The sequence below is a fragment of the Trachemys scripta genome, chromosome 1, assembly GCF_013100865.1.
Source record: "Trachemys scripta elegans isolate TJP31775 chromosome 1, CAS_Tse_1.0, whole genome shotgun sequence".
NCBI classification, from domain to species: domain Eukaryota; kingdom Metazoa; phylum Chordata; order Testudines; family Emydidae; genus Trachemys; species Trachemys scripta.
In genome coordinates this window covers 86552882-86567249 of record NC_048298.1, presented here as the reverse complement: position 1 = coordinate 86567249, position 14368 = coordinate 86552882, and the positions used below count along the sequence as shown (strand labels likewise).

Below are 14368 nucleotides of genomic sequence, written 5' to 3'. Positions count from 1 at the left end.
ATGAGTGGATCCCTTCTTTGTCTCGTCCTATTCCATGTGCCCTTTCTGGGTTCACAACACTGCAACGTTGTGACTGTTTCCATTTTAAAAAAAAATTACAAAAACTTTACCATTCATACTATATTCTATGAAACCCTTTTCCTTTACAAGATATATATTTTGGGTCTAAATAGCTTGACAGTGTCCCTTTATGTGGCTTTTTCTACATCAGCCCTTGGGATTTCAGCACTATGGTGACTGATGACAGCTGTTCTCCAAGTGACTATAGAAAATAATGCTACCTGAAGTTTGACTTCTCTGTATTCCCCCTCAGGGGCATTGTGCAGGGAATGAAGAAGTACTAGGTACAGAGTGGGAGAGATTCAGTGACTTGGGACATTCCTTCCAATCTCTAACTTTTTTGTAAGGACATTTAGTTTATTTTTTCATAAACTTACAACAATTGACCAATGCACAGAAAGAGCAGAACGGACAAAGACTGCATCAAGAAACTTCACTCAATACGTGAAAAGAACCGTGGATAGAAAATTCAAAGAGAAACACTTGGTCTGAGGTATTCAAAGCTACCTAAGAGATTTAGATGCACTGGCCGTGTTGCCATTAATTGGAATAGTGTGTCTAAATCCCTTAGGTCACTTTGAAAATTTCAGATTAACTTTCAGTTTGGTTTAAATTGTGTGTTTAGGGCTAAAACTGGAATGTAAAGACTTTTTTTTAAATTATTATTATTATTATTATTATTAAAGAAGATGAGTTTCTTCATATAAATGTTCTTCAGCTGACACATTATTGATCTGTGTGGAATGAAAACTGAAAGACTGAGGCCTGGACTCCACACAGAAAGTTTAAGTTTACATCAGTTTAAGTAAAGGTGTGATGTTGCACTGGTTTAGCAGATTGGTGTAATTATGTGTGCTGACACTCTTACATTGTGTTAAACCTGACTTGCATTGTTTTTGCTCTTCATTAAGCTACATTGACATAACTCAGTTCGAACCTATTGAGAGTGTCCACACATGCACACAATTGCTCAGTTGGCTCAGACCATCTAGCCCTACATCTGATTTCCACTCTGAGACTGGTGGAGGATGAGGACCTGACATCTGTGGTTTGGGAGCTCCAGGAACCACTGTATGAAAACCCATCTCCATCTTGCGAGCTCTGAAAACCGCGTTTCAAATGGCAGATACATGGAGTGACAGCTGCTGTAACTGAGCCCTCCAGGTGGGGAGGATCATTCAGTCTCTTTGGCAATGAGGAGCTGTCTGATAGCTGCAAATCTGTCCATCAGAGTAGATCCTGGCACATAGTGATGGCTCTAGTCTGGCTCTGCAGGTCAGAACTGAACAGTGAACAGGCTGTGCCAAGCCTCTGTGTCCTGGCATTTATATGTTGGCACTGGTCAGTGCCATACTGACCTGCTGTCTCACTTAACGGCATATGTGTGTGTTAAACTCGCTCGAGCAGCTCAGCTTACACATGCCAGCTTGTAGAACGGAGTCACCAGTACCCCACTCTCAGTAGCTTGTTTCTTACCTTGACTGTCTCTGGTTTGTCCTGCAAAGGGGCCAAAGGAATGATGCAAAGAACTAAGCATATACTGAGACCAGATGATGACTAAGGAGGTGATCTGATTAACCACCTACAAATACTAGAAGGGTGGAAACAGCAAGGGGTGGAGGGAGGAATTATTTAGGCTGGACCACAGGGGTATAATTAAAGTCACTGGATAACACCAAGCAAAGGCTGAATGTTAAGAAACGTTTCCTAAGAGTGATCTCTGTTAGACTGTGGAACTGTCTGAAGAATATTCGGCATAGAACAATTCTGAAAGAGCCAGGAGGAGACCAGGATCATTAAATAGAAAATTTTCATTTCTAATTGCGATGAAGTACACAGTGCCGGTCTCTCCAGAACCATGGATGCTGTAGCCTGATCAAATAGTATCCATTTTCCTATGCACTATATATATATGTATGTATATATGTATCTGGGGAGAGGAGAGGTAGATTTGGCTCTGTTACAATGATCTATTGTCAACATGGGGGCTTCTGTTTCACACACAGTCTCACATGCGGTTCACCAAGGGAGATCGTCTCAGCAGGGCATGAAAATGCTCCTGGCACTCTCCCCACCCCCACATTACACACCTGTCCAAAGGTCACAGGCAGTATGGCCTTTAAAGATAGGGGGAGAAGGGAATGCTGTTTACTACAGATGGCTATGGACCGCCTCAGACTATGAGGACATTTGGATCTGGGTCCAAACTTTGTGGCTCAAGGCTGCCTGTAACTTAATAGGGAAGGAAATGGCTGAAAGAAAAGGAGCAAAGTGACTATAGGGCTGAAATCAAAGATAATTTAAGTCAGTGGAAAGACTCCAGTTGACCTCAGTGGGCTTTGACTCAGGTCCATAATACATTCTACAATAAAAGAGAAAATACTAAAGGAAAAAAAAAAACAGAAAGCTAAAGAGAAAGCCAGAGATGTGAAAGAGAAATAAAGAGGGGAAATGAAGAAAAGTTGAATGTTAGAAAAATTAATTGGTGGGAAAAAGAGTGATGGAGGGGAAGAGAAGAACTAAACTCCTAGGACATGTAGAAATGTTTTATTATTATTGCAGAGAGAAGTTTGTGTAACACTGTCAGAATGTAACTGGGTTTCAAATGTGGTTAAAATAATCTAAATTGCAGCAATTTTCTCCCCTAGGACCTTCCAGAGTGAATTATTTTCATTCCTGTCCTGTATGGATCTTGCACAAATCACTGGGTGGCAGGTTTGTTTATTCACCCTCAGATATCAGTAGCCTCTGGGCCCTCGCTTTCTGAATGTGCTAATATTATTCTTTATCATTATTAATTTCATTTATCAATATCCAAAGTGTACAAACAAATAACAAATGTCCAGTGCTTGCTCCAAGTAGCTTATTATCTAAATGAAACACGGCGCCCTCTGGGGCTGGGACTGTCTCTTCGTCCTTGCTTGGAACATGCCCAGCACAATGGGGTCCTGATTCCAATCAAGGCTACTGGGCACTCCTGTAATAAAAATAATGAATAACAACAACATAAGGGATGACAGTGAACAAAGGGGTTGGGGCCAGGATAGGGGTGGACAAGGGCTTGAGCAGTGAGAATGCATGGGATGTGCTTTTTATTACATGCAGCATGTAGGTTTTTAATACACCTCTACCCCAATATAACGCTGTCCTCGGGAGCCAAAAAATCTTACCTCGTTATAGGTGAAACCGCGTTATATCGAACTTGTTTTGATCCGCCGGACTGCGCTGCCCCGCCCCCCCGGAGCACTGCTTTACCGCGTTATATCTGAATTCGTGTTATATTGGGTCGCGTTATATCGGGGTAGAGATGTACTTACAAATTTCCAGGGCAGTGCCTAGAGTTAAGTCTGGGGTGCAGGTCTGCACAGGAGGAGCTAGATGAATAAAGAGAGGGTAGGAGAGATTTAAAGGAGGTCTGAGGGGAGGAGGTGTGTGTGGTACAGGGGTATGGAAGGATGTTCCATGTATTGGGGCCTGACAAAGAGCACAGAAGCCCAGATCCATGGAGGGACTTAAATGACACAATGCTGAGCATCACAGTGCCAAACTTCTAGGCACCTAGAAAATAACTTGAACAACACTGCGATCCACAAAGCCGATTTAGGGGCCCAGGCTCCCTACACAACGAATGTGGAAGGGAAGTGCCTACAAGTGTCATCCACAAAATCAGCATGTTAGGCAGAGAACCATCTTAATAGTCAAAGGGTGATGCAGATGAGAGGGGTGTGTTCTAAGCCCTGCCCAGGGCCGGCTCCAGGGTTTTTGCCGCCCCAAGCCACAAAAAAAAAAAAATCGCGATCTGTGACGGCAATTTGGTGGAAGGTCCTTCGCTCCAAGTGGGTGTGAGGGATCATCCACCGAATTGCCACCAAATAGCTGGACGTGCCGTTCCTCTCCAGAGTGGCCGCCCCAAGCACCTCCTTGGCAAGCTGATGACTGGAGCCAGCCCTGGCCCTGCCTCTCTCACAGAGGTGCCTAAGTCTGGGCTAGCAATTCATTGCTGCGAACCCCTCTCCTGGAATCTGGCAGCTTAGGGGGCCTATGGCTTTTCTTCCAAGAACGAGTTAGGCGCCTGCCTCACTACACACAAAGCAGCTGGAGGAGGAGGAGGAGGTGGTGTTGCCCACCTTGTATCTCTTAGCTCAGCGGTTAGAGTGCTCACCTGGAATGTAGGAGACCCAGAATCAACCCCCCCTTCCCCTTTCTGACAGAGAGAGAGAAAGCATCTGAGCAGAGATCGCCTGACAGTAACCCTGTTATTTCAGTCCTGATCCACAGCATGGTCAACTATTCCAGAACTGGAACTCATGCTGTACTGCCAATCCTTACCTACACCTCCTGCTACTCTGGGTTTGGTCCTGTGACAGTTGCCAGGGTACTTCAGGCTGAGAGTTATCTCGTTACCCCCCTTCCTCCAGCATGTGCCTGTGCTTAGCTAGGTGCCAGCTCCCTGACACCGCCAGCCTTCTAGCTATGCCAGCCTGTACTGTGCCTTGCAGCATAACAACAGGTGCACCCTGATCCACAATCCCGTTTCAAGTGTCCCCCTGTAATGTTCAGCCCCTGTCACTGGCTACTCATGAAATATCAGGTCTGCTGTTCTGTCCCCAAAGGCACAGTATACGCAGCAACTTGTAAGATTCAGCTCTGATCCAGCACTTTGCTTAGTATAATAGCGTTTCAATACATTTATTTTTGTTTTCTCTATATATTACCAAAGGTTCAAGTGCTAGTGAGTCAGGATATTAGACACAAAAGGTTCCATATAAAACAAAATCATAACACACTTTCTAGAGACAAAACTTAATTAACAGGTTAACTTCCTGTCTAAAGATGTTTCTTGTGCAACAATTTCAACCAAGGTTGGTTGAGATCCCATTTTTATGAATGTAAATACACTGCCCATTTACTTCCTAGGTGCAGGATGGGAGTGGGTATTTGCCTTCTATTTATACTCTTCATCAAAGTTCCTTGTCTGTTCTCAGATACAGGGAAACCACCTGTGGCTTATTTTTCCTGTGTGCTGCTTCACTGTTGACTCCACATCTCTTCTTTGACTTTGTATGTAAATGGTGTCCACTGTGTTACCTTACAATGATTAATTTACATCTCGACAGAGATAGGTGAATTAACATCAGGTCTGACAGAATCTGTTTTTTCCCCTCTGCGGGTGACTCATACCTTGATACAGAATCTGAGAATGCATTTTCATCATACACACATAACTCCTTACATTACTTCTGGGGGAATTCTGTGCCCAAAAATTAAATATTCTCTACACAACATTTTAAATTTCTGCAAAATTCTGCATATTTTATTGTCAAAATAACACAATATAATCTTGCCATTTTCAATTATTTTGGTAATTTATTTCAAAATACCTGTCAGCAAATATGTCTGTAACAATACAGACAATAAAAAAGATTCAGGAAATGTTTTTGAGAAATAGATTCCTTACTAGGCATATTAACACACAACTTTGAGTAATAATTCATTTAAATTGCAATACAGAACTGTATTTCCTGCACTCCTCAGAAGCAGTGGAAAGTCTTAGGGGAGTCAGGGGTCATGGAGGAGCTGAGGGAGAGGGATGTAATTACTGAAAAGGAGCCTGGGAGCGAACCTGGAGGCTTGTTGGGTGTGGGTGGGAGAAGTATGGAACAGGTGTTTTTTTTTTTTTTTTTTTTTTTGGGGGGGGGGGGGGGGGGGATTGTCCATTCAGCCAGGCACATTTGCCCCTGTCCCCATGTGGCCCTGCACTCCCCTCCCATTCAGCCCCTGGCTCAATGCTGTCACCCCACTAGCTCCTGTGCCCCCATCCCAGTCTGTCCCTCCACTAGCCCTTCTGAACCCCAGTCTGTGAACCCCAGCAGCTCCGTGTGCCCTGCTCTGTCCCCCCACCATCCTGTGCCTCCTCACCTAGCCCCGTGGGTAGGGTGCTGTGAGGAATGCAGTCTGCCCCCTCCCTATCCACAGCTGACTGCTCCAGCCTGTGAACTGGCTGCCCTCTCTTCTAGTGCTAAAGCAGCCCCTTGTGGGCAAAAAACTGCAGTGTCTCTCCAGCAGAATGTATTTTCTGCAGGGAAAAAAAATCTGCGGGAGGCATGAATTCTGCATGTGCAGAATCTCCCCAGGAGTATTACATTGTATCTCTACATACACTTCACAACAATATTAGTAACAAGTGTCACCCTGGCTTTCATTTAAGTCCTCAAATGACATTCTTTGTTGAACCAGAATGTACATACCAGAATCAAGATATTCCTGTAACCTTATTGTCAGTTAGTATTAAGGGATTCTTTGGTCACAGGACTGTAACACAAGTTTGCGAATGGGTCACAATCCTGACTTGCATCCCCCTACTATTTCAATCCTGGGTGTCTGCTTAAAGCCACCTAACATGACATATGACTTAAACCAGATCTGAACTTCAGTTCTCAGAACTGACAGGTTAGTGTGTTGAGCTAAGGCTCCCATTAGTCCCACCCCTTTCTTCCCCGAGTTCTCCTCCAATCTCACAGTTCATTTGGGGAGCAGCTAGTGTAAAAGATTAAATATACTCAAGTCTTTTTCTCCACCATGTAAACATAGAAATAAAACTCTTCTTTGGTGTAAGAGCATAGGAGTTTTCTTTCCAAAACAGCCCAGTGGCTTGTCTAGTATGGTATCCCACCTTTTACCCTATTTGAATAAACCAATGGCTCAGCTAATCCAGCATCCTGTCCCCAGTTATATGCAGTGCCAGATACTTCAGAGGCAGGTGTAAACACCTATAATGCATCTAATTGTACTGTACGATACCAGTGGTGAGGTGAATTTCTTCCTGACCCCACTGGTGATCTGCTTATTCCCTGAAACATGAGTGTTGTCTTTGTATTCATTGTCTGTCATAGTACAGACTAAGTTAAGAAGTTAAGCATGGGTCAGTTAAGGTTATATTCAGGGTTAGCAATGTGTTAATATTAGAGCAGGGTTCGGCAACCTATGGCATGCGTGCCAAAGGCGGCACGAACCCCGGCAGCAGGCTGAGCTGGACCCTGGCAGGCAGCAGTGTGCCATTAAAAATCCTGCCTGACCCAGCTCCCCCTTCTCCGCTCCCCGCCTACCGCTCTCTCTGGTGGGGGAAGGGGGCAGAAGCAAGCTTGGTCCTGCCAGCTGCTACTATACGGCAGGCTCCGCCGGCTGCCAAGCTTCCCCCTCCCCTGCCTCTTCCCCCAGTGTGCTGCATTGAGCCCTGCCTCCTCTCCTTCCCTGCCGCCGATGGCCCTTGCGAGGGAGGGGAGAAGAGCAGCCCCAGCGCCCTTGCTGCTCAGACCAGTAAGGAGGCGGAGAAGAGGCAGGGGGAAGGGGGGTAGGAGTGGAACATATCCCTCCAGCCCCCTGCCGTGAGCTGCTCAGGGGGCTGGGAGCACACCTCTGATCCCAGCCCACCCACCCAGCCCTCTGCCCTTTCCCCTGCACCTCCTTGCACTCCAGCCCCCTGCATCTCCCCCCATGACCCCATCCCTGATTCCTGCACCCTCCACACATACCCAGCCCCCTCACACCCCATGCCCTGACTCCTGCACCCCCTCACATGCCCCCAGCCCTCTGCCCTGACCCCTGCACCCCCTTGCACCCCAGCTCCCTGCATCCCCCCATGACCCCATCCCTGACTCCTGCACCCTCCACACATACCCAGCCCCCCCACACCTCCTGCCCTGACTCCTGCACTCCCCACACATACCTAGTCCCCCCACACCCCATGCCCTGACTCTTGCACCCCCCACATCCCCACCCCTCACCCTGAGCACCAGGTTGGCAGGGGGCTGAGCGGGGCCAGTGTCTAGGACCCCGGCTGGCAGCCAGAACCCCAGACTGGCAGCGGGCTGAGCTGGGCCGGCAGCCGGGACCCTGGCTGGCAGGAGCCAGCGGATGGAACCCCAGACCGGCAGCGGGTTGAGCCACTCAGCCCGCTGCCAACCAGGGTTCTGGCTGCCGGCTCCGCTCAGCCCGCTGCCGGGCTAAGTGAATGGAACCTAGGCTGGCAGCGGGCTGAGCAGGCTGGTGGCATAAGATCAGCATTTTAATTTAATTTTAAATGAAGCTTCTTAAACATTTTGAAAACCTTGTTTACTTTACATACAACAGTAATTTACTTATATTATATATAGACTTATAGAGAGACCTTCTAAAAAACGTTAAAATGTATTACCGGCACGCGAAACCTTAAATTAAAGTGAATAAATGAAGACTCAGCACACCACTTCTGAAAGGTTGCCGACCCCTGTATTAGAGTTAAGTTTATGCTTAGCATTGTGCTCAGGAGGGTGACTATAGTTAGTGTTGTGGTAGGGCATTAGGTTATGGTTAGCACCAAAATCAGGCTTATGATTAGGATGGGTCAGGGCTAGATTTGATTCAGAAGTGAGTTTAGCAATGGAATTAGGGTTATGGTTAGGATTATGGAATTTGAAACCATGCTACATGGGACTGTGACCTCATTCCATCTCACAGGCTAAGCACGGCAGGGCCTAGAAAGCGTTTGGATGCGAGACTTCTGAGGTGCTGTAGGAAGTGATGTTGGCAGTTGAATAGGTGATGTGCTTCTTCCTGAGTCAGCAATTAACTAATTTCCTAGCAAGGTTCCCCCTAAGCTGGTATCCTGATAGCAAGCACTGTGCACTCAGCTATGTGTGCAGAACAGGGGAGGCTTCCTGCATCAGAAAGCATCTTCCTCCTAGCCCAGAGAGAGGTCTCCAAGGTTTTTCCTCCTGTCTCTCTCTCTGGCTGAGGCAAGGGGATGTTGGGACTTCCCTTCCTGCTGCTGCCGCCTTGGGCTGGGGGGTGGGTAGGGCTCATTGGGGTTCCCCCTCTGCCTGTTGCTGCCTCAACAGCCGACACAGCTATGGGGAAATGAGCTGTATTGGATAGCTCCCCCTACATTACCAAAAGAATGACTAACGGAATTCCAGTTCGCAGGCCTCACTCTGCCCTCAGTTCCATCTGGGTAACTGTTTTCCAGCCTACAAGATTATCTAGTTACCTTGTGTACTGTTCTAATGACACCCTATTCATAGTTACATTTGTTAGATGAAGGATAAGCTGTTTGTGTACTTGACGTATTTTGAAATATTGTATAGAAGTATCTGCAATCACTGAGCTGTATTTTGTTCACACCTCCATATAATTTTCTATTAATACTTGTCTCAGATGTAATCTGTATAAAAATACAGTGTCAAGTGAAGATCCCATGGCATTTTTAAGTGTATTAGCTCTTGTGTCCTGGCCGAATTCCAACCTGAGTAATGACTTTCTGCCTACTTAAATTCCCTTTGCAGTTTCAACTAGAGAAGTTGTTCTTCCCTTCCTGTCCTAACAATTGTTGTGTAACATTGCTCTGCCAAGCTAACTAGATAGCGCATTTCAAGAAAAGGGGTGTCTGCATTTTAATGGTGGGTGAAGTCAGATTATAGGTTGTAAAACCATTTTAGCTCACCATACTCTGATATATTCTCTCTCTCTCTCTCTCTCTCTCTCTCTGAGATATAAAATGTTTTATTGGCCAAGCTTGAACTTGGGATGGCCACATTGCTCAGGAGTGGCAAAACCACAAGAGGATTATGTTTGCCACCCTAAACGAGGTCCAAACCCCACACAGAGCACCATTGTGTATCCTGAATATGCCACATAATTTACGGAAAAGCCGTTTTAAAGAAATTTTAAACAATATCCCAGTGATATTTTGCATTAGCCTCCACCTCTGAGGATAAACTCCTTGAATGCTAAACCTGGTAGTATTGTGAATACATTATTTAACTAATGTAGCCCTTTTTATGCGAGTGAGCCTATCCTGATTTCTGCACAGATATTTGTTATTTGCACATATTCAGTGAATAGTTTATACGAACAACTTTCAGCCAGTGGGGGTGTCCATGAACTGCTCCCTTTGTTTCTGCTCCTTGATTGGATGATTGAAACTTTATTCTTTTGTTGTTGTTGTTTCAAAACAATGAACAATGAATATTCTTGTTCTTTCACAAATACCCTTTCTCATATGTGAACAGAGGTATTAGCGTGAGTAGCAGCCATTACCTGAACATTTGTGTGAATAAAACCTGTGCACATGAGGCATGGCTAATAAAGGTTACAAACACAGGCAAACCAATCATGTTAGGGCTTGTCTATACTTAAAAAGCTGCAGTGGCACAACTGTAGCACTTCAGTGAAGACACTACCTATGCCAATGGGAGGATTTCTCCCGTTGGCATAGCTAATCCACTTCCCCGAGAGGTAGTAGCTAGATTGATAGGAGAATTCTCTTGTTGATGTAGTGCTGTCTACACTGCTGGTTAGGTCAGTTTAACTGCATTGTTTGGGGTGTGGATTTTTCACATCCCTGAGCAACGTAGTTATAGTGACCTAATTTCCTAGTGTAGACCAGGCCTTAGAATCTGAGCAAATGTTTAGGAACACTCTTTGCAGTCACTGACCCGCAAAGCTTAGCACCACGAACCCAACTATGCAGGCCTTGCGGGGGTGGGGGAATAATACATTTCAGAAACTGTGATGAACTACATAATTGTGACTGTAAGGTGTAATGTCTTAATTTCTCTACTAGGGAAAGAAGCAAATGACTTATCCCATTGAAAGAGCAGGGATTCCTGGCTTTCTTGTCCATTTTGAGGCTTGCTGGATTGTGGGATTATCAGTCCTAAAACCTCTCTGGAGTAACCTGTAAGTTGCTGAGTTCCTTTCTGCCCATCCGATCCAGGCAGACGTTAAAGATTCCATGGATTTGATGGGAAGAAAAATGGAGGTAACGGTGGTGTGTTGGCCAGCATTTTCTCCTTCAGGAAAACAAGTCCAATATTGAGTGCAAATACAGAACAGCTGCCATGTTTGTCTGCCTAGCTCCTGCCTGGCTAGTCTCCATCTCAGTGCTTTGTAAAGCATTTCAAAATAATCAGTATGAAAGAGGTGCGCTATAAAACTAGATTCTATTCTCTGGGCATCACAACTAGCCATTGCATAACCAAGTGCATTATAATGTGTGAGAATAAGTAGAGAAATCACAGGAGATGTATTTTAAAGAGAACAAATATAACATTAAGGCGAGCGAGTGAGCGAGAATAGAGTGCATTAAAGTTAATAAAGCATTGCAGGAGTGGGGACCACATTTCACTGTGAAGGAATCTAATTTAGCAACTTGTAATTGGAGGATAACAGTCCTGCTGGAATGAAGTTAGCTGTTCATTTTGCTGAACTCTTGAAGTGTCTCGGTCCTTCTTGTGAGCTTGTTCTCAGAAGGAGAATCCAGTAGAAAGGCTGGAATCGATTGATGATTCACACCCACAGTCCTTTCAGCCTTTAAGTGGATTTGGTTCCTTCTGTGAATATTTATTATCTGTTTATTAATTTCATAATATTAATGCAGCATGTGCACTCTCTGCCTCCCCTGGGCAAGAGAGACCAGGAAACTGAACTTAGGTCTTCTCCATATCAGGGCAGAAAACTAGCCTTCAGGTGACAATGCAAGCAATACTGGCCTGTTAGCCACTGGCTCTGTTTAGGACAACAGAACATCTGAAGAAAGGCGGGTTGTACATTCTCTAAGGTCCTGCCAGTCTCATTACATCTGTTATGAATATCTATCTGTGTAACTGGTGAGGGGAGGAGATTTTGATAGAGGTATGCAAAATAATGAATGGTATAGACAGGTCCAGCAGGGTCCTGCTTTGAGCAGGGGATTGGACTAGATGACCTCCTGAGGTCCCTTCCAACCCTGATATTCTATGATTCTATGATTTACTCTTTCCCACAATACCAGGGCAAGAGAGCAGCTGGTGCAGTTTAGAAGACATCCTGGTGTACGCCATGTTTGTTTAACCATTGCAGAATGGAACCTTGAGGTGAATAGCTTAATGAGATCAATAGGTTTGAAGAACAGTCTTCCATAACCTGAAATACATGCAACTGCTTGAGAAAGTGATGTGGGTGTTTGGTCTGAGCATGGGACAGGGAACCAGGAACTCCTGTATTCTGATTCTGGCTGCTCCTGACTTCCTCTATGGCCACAGGCTAGTCCAGAGCAAACCTCTCTGTGGTGGGAGGATTAGTTAGTTAAGGTTTGTAAAGTGCTAAATAAATGCTAAGGATTATTACGAGGAGACTGGATAAAGCCTATAAACTATACCGTAGAGAAGGGTCCTGCATAAGGATGGACTGATGACCTAATAGGACTCTTCCATTTCTAACTTCCATGATTTTTTAAAAAAAGAACAGACATTTGCAGGTTATAAATCATAGTAACATCTGTGGATACACTAGCTAGAAATGAAAATGTATGAGGTCTATTTATTATTGTGCTTCAGAGCAAAGAGGGTCACCAACTGGGATAGGAAGGAAAATCTCCCCCATACTAGAACAATATGTAAGTGGCCATGTGCACTGTTAACATTTGGCCCCCTCTTTCACCCCTTTTTTTAAATAAGTGAATTTAGCATGGGTGAAAGGGGCCCAAATGACAGTCTCACAGATTGAAGTCCTGTATTTATCCCCAAGGTAAGTGGATAATGGGCCATGGCAGTGTGCGCACACACTGCTCCTGCCAATACACCTCAGCCTTGACCTGGAAGGATTATACTGAGAGCTGAGAAGGGAGTTCTAAATCCATGACCTAAGTAGGCTTTGGACTCTTTGCTTATAGTACCTAAATGTGGGCAAACTGGTGCCAATTGTGTGATAATTGCTTTTGTGTTGGGGACCAGAGGTGAAAGTAAGACAGTCTGGTTTGGTCCGGTGTACCGGCAAGAGCTGGTATGCTGCGCCGGACCGGACCGGCTTCTCCGGTAGTGATTTAAAGGGCCCGGGCTCCCCACAGCGGCTGGAGCCCTAGGCCCTTTAAATCGCCTGTGGAGCCCTGCCACCGCTACCCCAGCCCTAGCCCGAGCCCTGCTGCCCCGGGGTAGCAGCGGCAGGGCTCCCGCGGTGATTTAAAGGGCCCGGAGCTCCGCGGCAGCTGGAGTCCCGGGCCCTTTAATTCACCCCTATGGCTCTTAGCCGCCTCTGCAGCTGGTAGCTCCGGGGTGATTTAAAGGCCCTGGGGCTCTCAGCCACACCCGGAGCCCCAGGACCTTTAAATCTTGAAAGGCCCTGCCTCTTCCTGTTGAGGCCACACCCCGCTCAGGACTCCAGCGTACCGGTAAGTCCTTTAAACTACTTTCACCCCTGTTGGGGACACACATTTAGACATAGGACTGACATCTTCAGCTCATTTCGCATAGGTAACTGGATGTCAGTTAGAGGACAACAACTTTCAATCACTGTTGACTTGGGTCTGAGATGAAATGCAGGCTTACAGATAATGTGCTTTGTATTTTCTGGACAGTCCCTTAAGCCATCCAATTCCCCACCCCACCTTCCCCCCCTCTGAATTTTCAAGTAAAGGCTGCTGTCAGATGACCTGATTCAAAACCAAATGAAGTTATCACTTCAAAGGTTTTTTTTTTCTCCTGCTGCTGCTAACTCATCTCAATTGATTGGCCTCTTACAGTTGGTATGGCTACTTCCACCTTTTCATGTTCTCTGTATGTATAAATATCTTCTTGCTGTGTGTTCCATGCTATGCATCCGAAGAAGTGGGCTGTAGCCCACGAAAGCTTATGCTCAAATAAATTTGTTAGTCTCTAAGGTGCCACAAGTACTCCTGTTCTTTTTGCGGATATAGACTAACACGGCTGCTACTCTGAAACCTGAAGTTAATGGAGAGACTCCTGTTGATTGTGCTTTCGATCAGGCTCAGGGAGTGGATAACAGACAAGATGGACTAACGGTCTGATCCAGCAGGAGGTGGTCTCATGCAATGGCTGTCAGCCTTTCCAGACCACTGTACCCCTTTCAGGAGTCTGATTTGTCTTGTGTACCCTCAAGTTTCACCTCATTTAAAAACTACGTGCTTACAAAACCAGACATAAAAATACAAAAGTGTCACAGCACACGGGGGGGAGGGATAACTTAGTGGTTTGAGCATTGGTCTGCTAAATCCAGGGTTGTGAGTTCAATTCTTGAGGGGGCCACTTAAGGATCTGTGGCAAAAATCAGTACTTGGTCCTGCTAGTGAAGGCAGGGGGCTGGATTCAATGACTTTTTGGGGTCCCTTCCAGTTCTAGGAGATAAGTATATCTCCATATATTATTATTATTATTTATTATTATTAATGACAAATTGCTGATTTTTCTCATTTTTTACAATATAATTCTAAAATACATCAATTGGAATATAGACAACAGTATAAACAAGTCATTGTCTGTATGAAATTTTAGTTTGT

At 45.4% G+C, this 14368-nt stretch overlaps 1 protein-coding gene across 2 annotated transcripts in view; it reads left to right on the top strand.

Annotated features, from left to right (window-relative positions):
* GRIN2B (glutamate ionotropic receptor NMDA type subunit 2B) overlaps positions 1-14368 on the top strand; it is a 271297-nt gene that overhangs the window by 38862 nt on the left and 218067 nt on the right. The gene's annotated exons all lie outside the window — the stretch shown is intronic.